The following is a 17,060-nucleotide window of genomic DNA, read 5'->3' as shown; positions in this document are numbered from 1 at the left end:
CTGCTGCTGGACAAAGAACTTACCAAGGCACTTCTCAGTGTGGGCAAGATTGTACGAAGCAAGCATTGTGAATCAATTTTATAAGAAAAAGCCTGATGATAGTTTGTCTTTATGAAAATTGATGCTTAGATCCCCTGTCTGATACATTTCCACTTTTTAAAAAAAATTTCTTTTTTCCCATTTTCTCATTCAGAGATTCATAGACCTGCCTCAGTTTTACATTCACCACCCTCTTTATGCTGGTGGACTATTTTTTGAATACGTTGTTAGATTCTGTTTGCCAAATCTTGGTTGAGGACATTTGCATCTGTATGGTGAACGGTATGGACCTGTAGTTTTGTTTTTTCGTGGTGTCTTTATCTGGTTTTGGTATCAGGGTAATGCTGAATTAATTTGGATATTTTCCTTCCTGTTCTATTTTCTGGAATATTTTGACAAGTATAGGCATCAACTTTTCTTCAGATGTTTGATAGAATGTGCTTGTGAAGTCGTCCGGTCCTGGTCTGTTAGGTGATTTTTTATTATTGAGTCTGTCTCCTTGCTAATAAACCATCTGTTCAAATTTTCAATTTCATTCTGCTTCAGTTTTGGTAGGTTCCATGTTTCTAGGAATTGATGATGTAATCCAGTTTGTCCAGCTTATTGGCATATAGTTTCTCATAATATTCTCTTACAATTGTTTGTATTTCTGTGGTGTTGGTTGTTCTCTGTCATTGTTATTTATATATGTCATTTCTGTTTTCTGATTAGTCTGGCTAGGGCTTATCAATTTTATTGTCCTTTTCATAGAAGCAGCTCCTAATTTCACTTACCTTGTTCTACTGTAGTTTTAATTTCTATATCATTTATTTCTCCTCTGCTTTTAATTATTTTCTTCATTCTGCTGTTTGGGGGTTTTGTTTGTTGTCCTTTGTCTGCTTTTATAGTTATAAGGTTATGGAGTTTAATTCGTTTTTGTTTTTTTTTTTTTTCCTGAGGCAGACCTGTATTGCCATAAACTTCTCTGTTAAAACCAGTTTCCTGCTTTACAGAAGTTTGGATTGTTGTGTTTTCATATTCATTTGTTTCCATGTCATTTTGGATTTTCTTTCATTTCTTGGTTGACCCATTGATTGTTTAGGAGCATGTTATTTAACTTCCATGTTTTTGTGCCTTTTACAGATTTTTTTTCCTTGTTGTAGACTTCTACTTTCATAGCATTGTGGTCTGAAAAGACACATGGTATGACGTCGATCGGTTTGATTTTGTTCTGGCTTGTTTTATGACCTAATATCTTATCAAGTGTGGGGAATGTTCCATGTGCACGTGAAAAGAATGTGTATTGTGCTGTTTTAGGATGGAATGTTCTAAGTATATAGGTTAAGTCTATCTGGTCTACTCTATCATTCAAAGTCACTAATTCGTTGTTGATTTTCTGATGGAATGATCTCTCCATTGATTTCATTGGGGGTTTTAAAGTGCCCTACTATGATTGTATGACTATCAGTTCTTTAGTTTTGCACTGTTTTGTGTATTTGGATCCTCTCCGGTTGAGCGCATATATTATTACAATTGTTCTCTCCTTTTGTTGGATTGTACTTTTGTTATTATAGTGTCCTCTTTGTCTCTTGTTACAGTTTTATTTTTTTTATTAACAATTTTTTTTTTTAATTTTTTTTTTTTTCAACGTTTATTTATTTTTGGGACAGAGAGAGACAGAGCATGAACGGGGGAGGGGCAGAGAGAGAGGAAGACACAGAATCGGAAACAGGCTCCAGGCTCCGAGCCATCAGCCCAGAGCCTGACGCGGGGCTCGAACTCACGGACCGCGAGATCGTGACCTGGCTGAAGTCGGACGCTCAACCGACTGCGCCACCCAGGCGCCCCGCAGTTTTATTTTTAAATCTATTTTGTCTGATATAGGTATGGCTACTACAGTTTTCTTTTGATACTTTAGTTCTATAATTAGTCTCTTGTAGGTAGAAGATAGATGGGTCCTATATTTTATTCATTCTTTCACCCAGTGCCTTTTATTATGAAGAGAAAGAGCACAGGCATGGGAGGGCAGGGTGGGGAGAATGGGGGGGGGGGAGAGAGAGAGAGAGAGAGAGAGAGATTGAATGAGAATGTATCTTAAACAAGTTCCATGCTCAGTGCAGAGTCCAATTGGGGCTCAATCCGATGATCCTGGCATCATAGCCTGAGCTGAAATCAAGAGTGGAAATCTCAAGCGATTGAGCCATCCAGGTGCTCCTACTGTCACCCAGTGCCTTTTATTTGAGTATTTATTCTGTTTCCATTCAAAGTAGTTGATAGACATGTACTTGTCCTTTTATTACTTGATGTTGGTTGTTTCTGAATCTTTCTGATCCTTTATTCTCTTTCTCTTTTTTATGGTTTGCTGGGTTTCTTTAGTAGCAGTTGAAATTGCTTGTCTTTATACTCTGCATATGTATTAGTGGTGTTAGATTTGTGGTTATTATTAGGTTTGTACCTAACCACTTGTGCATATAGAAGTCTATATTAAGTTGATAGTTGTTTAAGTTTGAACCAGTTCTTTACTCCTCTCCTCCCCGTGTTGTAGCTATGTAGTGTCATATTTCAAAACCTTTCATATCGTGAATACTTTGGCTGATGTTTTACAGATATACTCATTTTTATTGCTTTTGTAGTTTGCACTTTAATACTGTCACTTTAGGTGTTTCTTTACCACTTAAAGAGTCCCCTTCAACATTTCTTGCAGGTGTGGTTTGTTGGTTGTGAACTCGCTTAGTATTTATGTGGGAACCTCTTGATCTCTCCTTCCATCTGAATGATAGTGTTCTGGATAGACTCTCTTTGGCTGCAGATGTTTTCCATTCAGCACCTTTGCCATACCATACTGTTCACTTAGGGTTTCAAAGTTTCTTCTGAAAACATCCAGTGATAACCTTATGGGGTTTACCTTGTAGGTAACTGTCATCTTTTGTTTTCCTGCTGTTAAAATTTTTCTTTATTATAACATTTTGCGTTTTAATTACTATATGACTTGGTGTGGATCTGCTTCTGTTGAATATATTGGGGGTTCTTTGTGCCTCCTGCTCTGGATCTGTTTCCTTCCCCACATTAGGGAAGTCTTCATCTATTGTGTCTTCAAATAAATTTTCTGGTTCTATTTCTCAGAGTTCTGAGAATGAGAAATAGGACAGGAAAGACCTATTGAAGCTTCTCTGATGAGTCACTGGATTTGCATGCGTGGAGGATAGATTTGGGACTCAAATGAACAACCTACCTTTAACTTCAAAGAACTAGAAAAAAACCCCAACAATCTACCAATGTCCAATGTTCTCAAAAGGGAGAAAATAATACATACGAGAGTGGAAACCAATGAAACTGAGACCATGAAATCAATAGAAAATATGAAGAAGACCAAAAGTGGGTTTTCTGAAGAGTGAAACAAAATTGTCAAGACTATACATAGACTATGCTAAGACAGAGAGAGGACCCAATTCAAAAGAATTATAAATAAAAGAGAAGACATTACATCTGATACCACAGAAACATAAAGGAGACAGAGAGGCGACTATGGCCAATTTAGGTGCCAGCAAGCCGCCTACCTAGAAGAAATGGATAGGTTCTTAGAAACACACAACCTACCAAGACTGTATCAGGAAGATATAGAACGTTTGCACAGACCCATTAAAGGAAGACTGTATGAATACAAGAAGATAACCAATGCAAGTAAATTGAATCAGTAATTGAAATTCTCTCAGGGAAGAAAAACCCGGGACCAGGTGGATTCACTGGTGAATTTGACCAAACGCTTGTAGAAGAAACTAACAGCAGTCCTCTCACTGATTCAAAAGGAATGAACACCACCAAACTCATTTCATGAGACTGGAATTACCCTGGTAGCAAGCCAGAAAAGGAGACTACCTGAACAGAAATGTATAGGCCAGTATCTCCGTGATGAATATAGATGAATAATTCCCAGTAATATACAGGCATACCAAATTCAGCATCACATTAAAAGGATCATTGACTGTGATGAAGGTTTTTTTTCCCTGTAAAGGATGTTTCAGAAATACAAATCAATAAATGTGACCCCTCACATAATTGAATGAAAGAAAAATCAACCAGAAACCAGACTCTTAACTATAAATGGCAAAGGGAGGGTTACTAGAAGGGAGGTGGGCAGAGGGATGGGTTAAATGGGTGATGGGCTAAGGAGGGCGCTAGTAGTGAGGAATACTGGGTGTTGTATGTAAGTGATGGATGACTACATTCTATACCTGAGACTAATATAACACTGTATGTTAACCAATTGGAATTTAAATAAAAACTTGAAAAAACAAATACTAAAGAAATACATAAATAAATTTAACCTAAAATAAATAAATACATTTTAAAAAATAAAAAGGAAACTCATGTGATGATGTCAATAGACACAGAAAAAGAATTATGAGAAATTTTGGTATCCATTTGTGCTAAAAAACTCTTTAAATTCAGTGTAGAAGGAATATATCTCAACATAAGAAAGACCATGTATGTGAAGCCCACAGCTAATATCATACTCAATAGTGAAATTGTGAAAGATTATCCACTAAAATCAGGCACAAGACAAGGATGCCCTAGATATGTGAAGGGGATTGGGTGATGCAGGCTTCTGGTTATGCAATGAATAAGTCACAGATAGAAGATATAGCATAGGGAACATAGAGAGTGGTACTGTAATAGCGATGCATGGTGACAGATGATAGCTACACCTGTGTTAGCATAGCAGAATGTATACACTTGTCCAGTCACTATGTTGTTCATCTGCAACTAATGTAACATAGTGTGTCAGCTATTCCCAAATAACATGACTTAAAAAAAAATAAGGTAAATGAATGAAATAAAAAGTTTAATGTAAAAGAACCTGTTAATATCTAATCAAGAAATGCAGTAAAGTTGCAAAATAGAAAGTCACCATATCAAATTCTATAGCATTCCTATACACTAACCAAATTATTTAAGAAGAAGTAAAGAAAACAATCCCATTTACAATAGCATCAAAAACAATAAACTTAATAGGAATAAATTTAGCCAAGGAAGTGAAAGATCTCTTTACAGAAAACTATAAAACCTGTGTGGAGAAATGGAAGAACTTCAATTTGGATGAAAGAAACAGGAGAACACACAAGTCAGTGAAAAGCCATCCCATGTCCATCTGTCAGAGGAATTAATATAGATACAATGTCCATACTATCCAAAACCGTCTAGAGATTCAGTGCAATCTCTATCAAGGCTCTGATGCAATTTTTATGCAATTAGAAAATCATATCCTAAAATGTATTTGGAATTACAAAAAGACCCCAAGTAGCCAATGCAAGAAAGAACAAAACAGTAGGTATCACACTTCTTGATTTCAAGCTGCATTCTAACACAAAGAAATCAGTTATGTTACTGGCATAAGCACACACACACAAGACAATGGAACAGAAATTGAGAGCCCAAACTAAACCTATGCATGCACAGTCAACTAGTATTTTACAAGGGAGTCAAGAATACACAGTGGAGAAGAATAATCTCTTGAATAACTAGTGCTGGGAAAATTGGATATTCACATGTATAAGAATAAAGCTTAGCACCTTATGTTATACCACTCCAAGAATTAACTTGAAATGGATTAAAGATGTAAATGAATGGTACAGACACAAAATTCTTCCTCATCATTTCAGCTCTTATTATGCCAAGACGGAGCTGTTGAGGTGGTGAAGGGCTGGATGGAGAGTAGTCCTGGAAATAGAAGCCTGTGTGTATGAAACAGACTTTCTTTAGTAGTCTGGAATTATCCCCTGATCCTTTAAGACTAGCCACTTCCTTCCCTACATTTGCAGGCACAACTACTACCGTGCTTGCTGCCAGCAATGCACTGCTTTATCTCCTCAAACCTCTAGAAGCTCTAGGTGGGACCCAGTGGGAAGAGTGGAGTTTTGTGGCACTGATGCTGCCCTGTTGAAACCAGGTGGAGGGGAAGGAGACAGGTACCATTCCGGCTTCATTGGGGTTCAGCTATGTTAGTGTTGGTTTTGGATTTTTCACCTTTTACCCTAATACATCTCAAAAGTTTAATTTCTGTCCTGCCTGTCAAAGTGGCTTCCAGAACATTTCCTCCTTTCCCAGAAGTGCCCTCCATGTCAAACCCCATGGGCTGCCCTTTATCACCATCCATGGGCTTTGGGCCACTCCCACCTTCTCCAAACTGGTGACCTCTGGGACCTCACCCTCCACCTTCACCACCTGGAAAGATGATCTGACCAGTATGAGTTGACTTATAAAACACGTTTTGTCTTTTTGCTTGTTGAGTGTTTGGAGAAGATGCAGTGATGTCCCCACAGGGCTTCCAGGTCAGCCCGAGTGAGGACGTTGTAACGTGCTTCAAGTTTCTCAGGACATGCATGAAATGGGCAGTCAATTCCACATTGTGAGCTGGGTAACACGTGTCTCTGATACAGAAGGAAAGAGGCCTTATACAGGCTGACAGACATAGCACTCCCTAGGATGTAGCTTGTACAGAGACCATGTGCTGTGTTCTCTAAGGGCTTAGACACACCCCTAACTTTATTTATAGCTAGTTGAAACCTGAACTGTTCACAGCTGCTTGATTAGTTATAAAAACACCTGAACCAGGGTCACGTAACCTTCCTCAAGGGACGGGATCAGATCTCCCTCTTGTCCTCAAGGGTCACCCGAGGCACCTGAAAAACTCTCTGCCGCTGGTACGGGACGTGTGAAAGAATTGAATACAATGAGACATGTTGCGGATGGTTTGTTTTTCTTCCACACAGTCTATGCAAGTCAGAATCAACTTCCATCCACCTCCATCCTCTATGAGACCTAGGACGTGGCGCAGCTCCCATGGGGAATATCAGTTGTGTCTCTACCAATGATGCAGAGAAAGACAAGGTAAATTCTGTTGCCCGTTTCAGTTGCAATGCTTTCTGGAAACTTTTATCTGGCCTTGTCTGGTTTTCTATGTCCTCTGGTATCTTTACTGTTTGATTTACGTCCTCACAAGCCTCCAGACTTCTCCAGTTTAAGATCGTCATGTTAGCTAGTGGCTCTGGAAGCCACAAGTGTGTGGAGGCTGAGGACCACGTGGCTCTCACTTTGTGTCTGTGGAAATAACTTGATGAGGATGACACTTCACTGCACCCTCAAGTCTTCTGGAGCGTCTGACTCCTTCCACACCTTCTTTACATGGGATTATCATTATTATTTTCATTTTTTCTTATTTCAGTGTAGGCGATGAACTTGTTCCAAATGTCTGCGATAAGCCTCGTGACTGGAAAAGATGAAAACTCTTTCCAACTTTATATTGTGTGATTTGTGCAGTGCTGAGTGTTCTTAGATAAATTTCAGAATTCATTACTGGTCCTTTTGTGTTGGTAAATGTGTGATAGAGAATTTCTCCAGTTGTCCCCTAAGTGGAAATACTCTGAATTCTCAGAAGCGGCACATGTACTCGAAAATGTACGTGGATCTGCAGTTGTGAAGGGAGAGAATCAGTGATTACTTGCAGGGCCAGTACCTCACAGAGGTCTTCAGGTGTGTTTATATGAGCAGGTTCTCTTGTGTCCCGGGAGCAGTTGTAACAGGTACTTTGTCTCATGATGCCTTATGGGAGTTTTACACCTGAAATTGAGACATGTTTCTGTTCATTCTTTTGTGTAGAATTTCTAGCTCCCTTTTACAACTGGACAAAATAGCTCTGCAACTCATATTGTATTTAAAAGCTGAATTACCTGTGAATTAATATAAACATACCTGGGACCAATGAATGTGCACAGATAATGTGTTTCTCTCAGAAAACACATTTCTAGGCCCCCTGCAGGACTCCAGGAATCTCCATCTCCTCAGAGGTCTCCCTGGCCTTGCACAGAAAATGTCTTTGTCAGGGAGGGAAGCAGAGTGAGGACAGGCATGGGATGGCAGGTTGAGCTTTGACCCTGGGGTGGCCCTGAATCCCTGTGTGGTTTTGGGCTTTTCTTTCATTCCTTCATGTTCTGTCTATTCTCAAAGTGCAAATAAAAAGTCTGCAGATCTGGTGGAAGAGGACAACCAGAGGGGTCCAGGACACAGATGCCTGAATCTCTGGAATACGCTCCTTTATTAGACTGGCATTACTGCCATCGATCTAGAATAGGATCCCTTGGCTTTCTGCATTTGTAAACATGGGCAGTGATGTGTGGAGACAGTAGTTTTTCCTTATGCCATCTGGTATCTTCAGGCTGTAGGTGGGACCTCGTAGGAGGTCCTTGTGGGACCTTCAGGCTGTAGGTGGGACCTCGTGGGAGGGTAGAGTTTTCTGGCACTGATGCTGTGTTCTACTAGAACCCGTGAATGAAGAAGGGGCCAGGTGCCAACACCTGTTTCATTGTGTTTCAGCTCCTGTGGGCGTTCTGCTTCTGTGTGTCATACCAACATACCTGTCACTTCTGTTCTGCAGGTCCCTATGGATGCAAGAGGTCCTCCTTCTTTACCAGATCCACCCTGTAGGCCCTTCTGCACAGATCCCCTTTATCACTGTTCATGGACTCTATGAGCCACCTCCAGCTCCTTGGTGTCCTCAGTGACAGGACCCACCACCTCCACCTCGACAATTTGTAAGATGATCTGAACAGTATGAGTTGACATGTTCAGCATGTTCGTCTTCTGTCTTGTTGAGTCTTTAAGAAGATGTAGAGATGGCCTCACAGGCTTTGCAATGCAAGGGTGCTGCTGGCTGAGGACACTGTTAAGACGCCTCAAGTTTCTTAGGACATACATATGTTGGGCTGTGTCATTTTCTAATACTGAGCTGGGCTGCAGGTGTCTCTTTTGGAGAAAAAAAGAATCTTCATAGAAAAGCAGGTGTATCAGTTCTGCAGATGTGCCTTTTACAGAGTCCATGTTCTTGGCTCTGTGAGGGATGAAGCAAACCCTTACCATCAGGGGCTTCAAGTGTCCTAACGGGGAGAGAGTCACATGCATTAAATGACCTGGGGCTTCTGATCTACAATAGTGGAAGCTCCAGTAGTGGGTCCTCATGTACAAGAGACAGAGACATGAATCTCATGGGAATGAATTGGAGGAAGAGCTGAGATGGTGCAGAGGGGAGGGTGTTGGAGTCAGTGAGATGGAGTTTTAGGTCATTCCTGGTAGGGCCAACAACCTGGGCAGGGAGAGTGAGTGCAGCGTGAGGTCCACACAGAGCTGCTGCATGGGTTCAAGGACAGTTCATGCAGGTATCATCTCTGAAATGTCATTGTGGCCAAAGTGCACCTAGTTCATCATCTAAATAAAGACTGTTGTTTCCCTTGGTTTTCTGAAGGTTTTGGATCTGTGTGAAAGAATGCCCTGGAGAATTGTAGTTTAACATGGTTCTTATGGGATGCTTATCTGCCTAAATTTGTGTGTCTCTGTGAGACTAAATGCGATGAAAGGTTGTAGATCAGCTGTGTGGCTTCCTTGGCCTTCAGCCTGAGTCAGACTCTTAGCGGGGAATTCCGGTTTGACCAGGAAACGCCCCTGCTGGACTCTTGTCACTGCACCCCTGAACCTGCTTTCACCACCCTGCCTGAAGGTTTTTCAATTCAGAGACTTCCCTCACAATTTCCTGAGGCTTTGCGTGTGTTCCTGCTGTCTCAGCCCTAATGCCAGCTCTCATTGGGGCCATCTCAGAGCCTCAGCTTTGTAATCTGAGAAGCAGGGACAATGTTGATCTCTGAGGTCAGTGCAATGAAGAGGTGGTTAAGCACATAAGGAATTTGTAAAATGTATGGGATGAGTGGGCACTCACTGTTCTCAGGGTGGAAATGAATGTATCTGCACACAGAAGATCATCAACAGATGTTCATTCAATTTCATGAAACTAAGGGTATAATGCCTGAGGCTGGGAGATTGGCAATTCCTGTTTCAAAAGATACAACAAACACCCCTGTGTGTTTTCTATTAAAATTCAGGTCCTTCTTTACAAAGAAGGAAAAGATAAGCAGGAGAATGTGTACATTCAGGGATCTACCTCTAAGATCTGAGGATAATCTTCTTCCATTACAGGTAGACACACAAATGCAGCCACACAAATATGGGCTCATCCAAGGCCATAGATGTATTGTAGAAGACAAAACACATGGAGGATAATAGAAGATCCCTTTGCAATAACTCAAAATCATCTTGATGTAGAGGGCAGTCAGTTTGAAATTTGAAGAGGACACTGAACCATTACAAACCAGCTGTGGTCATTATATATTTAGAGATGGTGTCTAATCTGCCCCTTGGTCTGAATGCTTTCCCTGCCCACCCCATCCCCTCCACTGTGTCCTTCCTAATGTCCCCTAATACACTGGTCACAGTTGTGTTTCTGTGTCAGGTTCTGCTTCCAGGAAAATCGACACTCATTCCCCATCAAGTGTACACTTTGGGGTTCCTGTATATGCAGTTAACAAACACATAGTATGTACAGTATTGGTGGAAAAAACCAGATCATTCTTTGGGTTTGTATTGCCTGGAAGGAATCTATAGTTCCATCTGAGGAGTTGGATACATCCTTTAGGGAGCTCTGGTGGTGGTTGTTAATTTGTAGATAGATATTCATGAGCAACAGCATGTGTGCTAGATGATGAGGTTTGTGCTGATGAACAAGGCAGGTATCTGTCTCCAGGAAAGGCTCTATTCTGATGGTGAGGAATGGATTCAGGAGAACAGTTAACTGCATTAACTCAGCTCTTGTGTCCTTGTGCATCTTACCAGCTGCTCCCAATAGCACCAATCCAGGTGGCCTCCAAGGGGGAAAATGGCACAACTTTTGTGGTGAGTCACATGATGTCCCATAAAGCTTCCCTCATTGCCTTATTGAGGGATGGGGAGGGCAGAGGTCCATGGTCTGAGATAGGTTCCTTCGACACCACCCAGGAGAGCTGGATGTAAGTATATGGCTCCTTGTACATTGGTGCTAGATGTAATCCAATCCACTTTGCCCCAGGGACCCTGAACCCTCTGAGCCCCTTTTTCCTCCCAGCTTAGGGAAGCAGCCAGCCCTCCAGAAGCTTTTGGGTCATGGCTGGGCCACTAAGGGTAAATGTCTGGCTGTCCACATGCTGCCAGCATTGCTATAGCAAATGTCAATGTGAGCAGTTGTTGTACAGGGGATTCTCCTCCATTGTGATCAGGGCCTGGGATGAAACATGACAGGATAGAGGGAGAGACAGGAGTGCCCTGTGCTCCTAGACAGGGCTGCATGCACAGAGTACATAGCCTGAAGCCTGTGGAGAGGTAGAGAAAGAGACAGGCAGGGAGAGAGACCCTGGATGAGTGATAGGGGAATTAGGCAAGTCCTAGAGAGTGAAAGGAATTATCAGAGAGAGAGAGAGAGATGTGGTTAGAGAGAAACAGACAAAGAGGAAGTACAAGGAGGAAAGTAGAGACCTGGTTCAGGTATGTGGACGGGGTGACATGGGCCAGGAGAGAGGGGATGTATGAAGTGGCTCTGAGTGCTGGGGCAGAAAGGGCTGGTATCATGGGCATCAGAGTTCTGTGACTCCAAGACTCCAACATCCCTGGGACCAAGCTTTGCAGAGGCCATTGCATTTGAAAAGATGGGTATCCCTCATTTCTCCTGGAATTGTGAGGCTCAGTCTCATGTTCTGTCATGGAGAAGGATGTCTTGAGGGAGAGTGTGCTGCTCTTTGGCAGGTAAACTCCAGATCCTACCCTGTGGGGAGGTGACCCAGAGCCATCTCCCTCACTGCCCCAGGCCCTGTTGGATTTCCCCCCCGCCCCTACCAGCTGGCCTTCCTTATGTTCTAATCCCAGGCATCAGGCATTGTGTTGCCCCCAGTTCTGGCAGTCTGGACCTGGCAGAGTTGAACTGCTGATATTGATAAAAAGTACTTGACAATAATGTCCATATTCTCCCTCTGGAACTAGCGGTGTGCATCAGGATCATGGGTTGCTATCCTCCTGTCCACTGCCAAACTGAGGATGCCAGTTGGTAGGTGAACCCTTTAAAACACCATAGTCTTCTCTTACATCAAATTCAAACACTTTCTTGTCCCAGCTTTCTTTTAATTTTGAAGAGATGGCAATTAATAACTGAAGGCATAATGGTCCTATAGGAATTTGACCTATATGACTGATGGGCATTATTTCATCCATCTGTATCCCTAAAGCACATTTCATTGGAAATATTAGCCAAGGATACATACAGTAAATTCATAACAGATGTGTAGCTCCCTGTAAGTTGCATTCCGACCTTGTCACATGTGTGTCATCAAAGATATTATTAGTGACTTTTCAGATAAGCACTCAACATCAAGATGGTGATGTTAGAGAATCTGGTATAAATGGAATTTCACAGATTCTAAATTAGGAATGATTTTTTTAAATTTATAATTTTTTTATAATTTATAATTTTTTTCTTTTTTTGAGAGAGCCTGAGTGTGGAAGCGCGGGAGAGAGCGGGAGACACCGAATCTGAGGCAAACTCCAGGCTCTGAGCTGTCAGGACAGAGCCTGACACAGGGCTCAAACTCATGGTCTTCAAGATCATGACCTGAGTGGAAGTCGGACGCTTAACCAAGTAAGCCACCCAAGCACCCCAGGAATGGTAGTTTATTGGCAAAGAAAGAGAAATTAAAGAGAGTGTAAAGGATGTCGACTTTTAATTGAAATATTTTTCACACATTTGTTGTATTAGTTTTAGGCATACATTGTAGTCATTCCATATGTCTATAAATTATGTTATATTTAAGCACAAGTGTAGCTATCATGTGAAAGCACGCAACAGTATTATTACAGGATTGACTCTATTCCATTGGCTGTCCCTTGTATCCCTAGGACTCATTCATTCCATACCTGGAAGCCAGTACCTCTCTCAAAGGTGTCCATTCTTTATCTAACCTAAACACTTAGGTGGTAAACACAATTACCTCTTGTTCAGCATGTGTAAATTGGCGGTCTATTTTTCTGGAAACATTGCTTAAAGCATTACAAATGATGTCATTACGTTAATAAATTCGGTTTCATTCTTCATTCACAAGAAAGGAGAAGGATAAGATTTCTTTGTGTCCCAGGACCTGTCACTAAAACCCTTCCCAGTGTGGAGAACAGGCGGAGTTGCCCAGAGCACCTCTGGTTCCTCAGCTGAGTGACCAGGGACTTCAACATTGCAGGAATTCCCATGGTGGCCAGCAGAGAGAGCTCGAGCACCACAGACCCGGAGGGGCGGTTCTTCTGCTGGGCAGTGATGGCCAGCAGAGGGCGCACCATCGGCTTTTCTGACCCAGGACACCTGCGAGCAGGAAGGGCTTCTGTTGCTCCCAGGGGACGCAGGGCCTCTGCTGCTGCCTCAGGACAGAGAGCAGAGATGTGTTTCCAGCAGGTTCTGCTGCCCGCCCCAGGGGTGACCTTGGAAGCTTTGAAGCAACTTGGTGTCTCCTGAGTCGCCAGAGAGAAGCTGCCTTGTTGTACTGAGTGCTGAGGAGGGGACGCTGGGTGGCTTCCCTGGGCAAGCTAGTTGCTGAGCAGCACAGGCCCTTGCATTTTTCTGGGCTGTCCCCATGTTTCATTCCTCCCCTTCCCGGACAGTATTTGAACAATACGTATTTTACTAAAGGACTCATGGATTGCAGGGTCCCACAACATCACCTCATAGATGCAGTGGATGGTTTGTTCCAGATTCAGGCTTGTTTCCGGGAAGAAATCCTGACAGAAATTCAGAAGAACGGGAGCTGCATTCCGTTAGGACTTGAATACACGAAATGTTCGTCTCATGACCTTCTAGAAGAATGAGCTGGGACCCACTTTCTGAGTGCTGCTGTAACCAGAGACCGAGGTAAGGGCACAAACTCTTCCCCACATCATACATGCTTTTAAAAAAATTTAATTGTTATTTTTCCAACATAGTGAAGTGATTGAAAACTACAGAAAACCTGGTAGGTAGCTGTCATTAACTTTATTTTATCTTTGAATTTAAATTCCAGTGAGTGAAGATACAGTGTAATATTAGTTTCAGGTGTGCAATATAGAGCAACACTTCCCACACATCACCCGGTGCTCATCCCAGGTGCACTTCTTAATCCCCAGCAGCTGTTTCACCCATTCCCTCACCTCACTGTGGAAGCCCTCAGTTTGTTTCCTAGTTAAGAGTCTGTTTGTTTGTCATCGTCTCCTCCCCCCCACCTTTGTTTTGTTTTATTTTCATGTGTTAGTGAAATCATCTGGTATTTGTCTTTCTCTGACAGGCTTATTTCACCCAGCATTACATTCTCTTGCTCCATCCACCTCGTGGCAAATGACAAGATTTCATGTTTTTACGGCTAAGTAATATTACATTCCATTTACTACATCTCAATTTATTCACCAGTTGATGGGTGCTTGGGCAGTTTCCGTAATTTGGCTGTTGTAGAAAATGCTGCTGTAAACATCAGGGTGCATGTATACCTTTGAAGAATTATTTTTGTATTCTTTCTGTAAATACCTCGTAGTGAAATTTCTGGATCAAAACGTAGTTCTATTTCCAGTTTTTTTTCTTTTGACAAATCTCCATGATGTTTTCCAGAGTGGCTGCACCAGTTTGCATTCCTACCCACAGTGCAAGAGTGTTTCTCTTTCCCCACATCCTTGGCAACACCTGCTGTTTCAACCTTCATTGATTTTAGTCATTCTGACAGATGTGATGTGTTATCTCATTGTACTTTTGAATTGTATTTTCCTGAAGATCAGTATGGTTGAGCATCTTTCATGTGTCTCTTGGCTATGTGTATGTCTTCCCTGGGAAAATGTCCATTCGTGTCTTCTGCCAATTTTTAATCGGATTTCTCATTTTTTGGGTGCTGTATAACTTCATATATTTTGGACACTAACCCTTTATCAGATGTCGTTTGCAAATATCATTCTGTGAGTGTTTTGTTGATTATTTCCTTGGTGACAGAAGCTTTTTATTTTTAAGAAGTCCCATTATTTTTGCTTGTGTTTTCCTTATCTCAGGAGATATATCTACAAAGATGTTTGTGCAGCCAATGTCAAATAAGATACTGCCTGTGTTAATTATCCTCTGGGATTTTTATGGTTTCAGGTTTCACACATAGGTCTTTATCCATGTTGGATTTATTTTTGTGTATGTTTTAAGAAAGTGGTCCATTGTTGTTTTTGTTTTGTTTTGCAGGTTGCTGTCTAGTTTTTCCAAAACCATATGTTAAGGAGACTTTTTTTTAAGTTTATTTATTTATTTTTGAGAGAGAGAGAGAGAGAGCATGCAGAAGAGGAGCAGAGAGAAATGGAGACAGAGAATCGCATGCATGCTCTGCTCTGCCCTGAGATCATGACCTGAGCTGAATCCACAATCACATGCTTTGGTGACTGAGACATCCACGTGTCCCAAGACTATCTTTTTTTTCCATTCGATATTCTTTCCTGCTTTGCTCAGCATTAACTGACCATATAGGTGTGAGTTCATTTCTGGGTTTCCATTCTATTGATCTATGCCTCTGTGTTTTGTTGTTGTTGATGTTTTGCCAGTAGCATACTGTTCTGAACAGTACAGCTTTGTAATATAACCTGAAGTCTGGAACTGTGATGTCCAGCTTCAGTTTTCGTTTTCAGTTTTGTTTTGGCTGTTTGGGGTCTTTGTCGTTCCATACAAATTTTGGGATTATTTGTTCTAGGATTTCATTACATGTGCAGATTGTTTTGAGGAGTGTAGACGTTTTAACAGTATTTTCTTCTTCCCATCCATGAACATGAAATATATTTCCTTTTCTTTGTGTCCTCTTCCATTTCTTTCATCAGTATTTCATAGCCTTTAGAATACAGGTCTTTCACCTGTTTGGTTAGGTTTATTCTAGGTATCTTGGGGTATTTGGTGCACCTGTCAATGGGATTGATCCCTTACTTTCTCTTTCTGTTAATTCATTATTCGTCTACAGAAATGCAATAGATTTATGTACATTGATTTCTGTATATTGTGATTTGTCAAATTCATATATCAATTCTAGCAATTTTTAAGGGAGTCTTTCATGTTTTTTATAGAGAGCATCATGTCAGTTCCAAATAGCGAAAGTTCTACTTCTTCCTTGTCTATTTGGATTCCTCTTATTTCTTTTTGTTGTCTGATTGCTGTCGCCAGGACTTCTAGTACTATGTGGAATAACAGTGGTGAGAGGGATCATCCCTGTCTTGTCCCTGACCTTGGAGGAAAAACTTTCAATTTTTCCCCATTGAGGATGAGATTAGCTGTGGGTTTTTCCTAGATGACCTTTATATGTGCAGGTAGGCTGAGTCTCCATGTACTTTGCTGAGGGTTTTTATCATGAATGGATGTGACATTTTGTCAAATGGTTTTCCTGCATCTGTTGAAAGCATCATATTGTTCTTATCCTTTCTTCTATTATTGTGGTGCATCATGTTGTTTGATCTGTGAATGTGGAACCACCCTCCCAGCCCAGGAATATATCCCACTTGATTATGGTAAATGATTCTATTAATGTATTGTTGACTTTAATTTGAAGGTATTTTAATGAGAATTTGGGCATACATACTCATCACGCTATTGGCCTGCAGTTTTATTTAAAAAATTTGTAACATATTTTTAAATGTTTATTTACTTAGAGTACATAAAAGTGAGGGAGAGGCAGAGAGACAGGGAGAGAGAGAATGCTGGCCATGCTCCACACTGTCAATGCAGGGTCCAAAGTGGGACTCGAACCCACGCACCGCAAGATAATGTCCTAATCTGAAATTAAGAGTTGGACAGTAAACCGACCAAGCCACACAGGCGCCGCTCCAGTTTTCAGTTTTAGTGGAGGCTGTATCTGGTTTTGGTATCAGGGTAATGATGGCCTCATAAGATGAATTTGTAGGTTTTCCTTCTTTTTTATTTTTTGTAATAATTCGAGGAGAATACATATTACCTCTTCCTTAAATGGATGGTAGAATTCATCAGTGAAGCCATCTGGCCCTGAACTCTTGTGTTGGGGAGTAGATTTTTTTAATTACTAATTTGATTTCTTTATTTTTTCAGATTTTATGTTTCTTTCTGTTTCAGTTTTGGTATTTTGTGTGTTTCTAGGAATTTGTCCATT

General features: G+C 41.3%; 1 long non-coding RNA gene across 1 annotated transcript in view; it reads left to right on the top strand.

Moving 5' to 3' along the window:
* The first annotated feature begins 4,424 nt into the window (after positions 1-4,424).
* Positions 4,425-17,060, top strand: part of LOC147581393 (uncharacterized) — a 51,337-nt gene continuing 38,701 nt past the window's right edge. The window contains exons 1-4 of the long non-coding RNA XR_015249865.1: positions 4,425-6,347; positions 6,789-6,906; positions 8,450-12,559; positions 13,657-13,813. This is a non-coding gene — a long non-coding RNA (uncharacterized LOC147581393). The remainder of the gene's footprint in view (positions 6,348-6,788; positions 6,907-8,449; positions 12,560-13,656; positions 13,814-17,060) is intronic.

The sequence above is a fragment of the Puma concolor genome, chromosome B1, assembly GCF_028749965.1.
Source record: "Puma concolor isolate L17-30 chromosome B1, mPumCon1.1.hap2, whole genome shotgun sequence".
Taxonomy (NCBI): Eukaryota; Metazoa; Chordata; class Mammalia; order Carnivora; family Felidae; genus Puma; species Puma concolor.
This window is presented reverse-complemented; position numbering and strand designations above follow the sequence as displayed.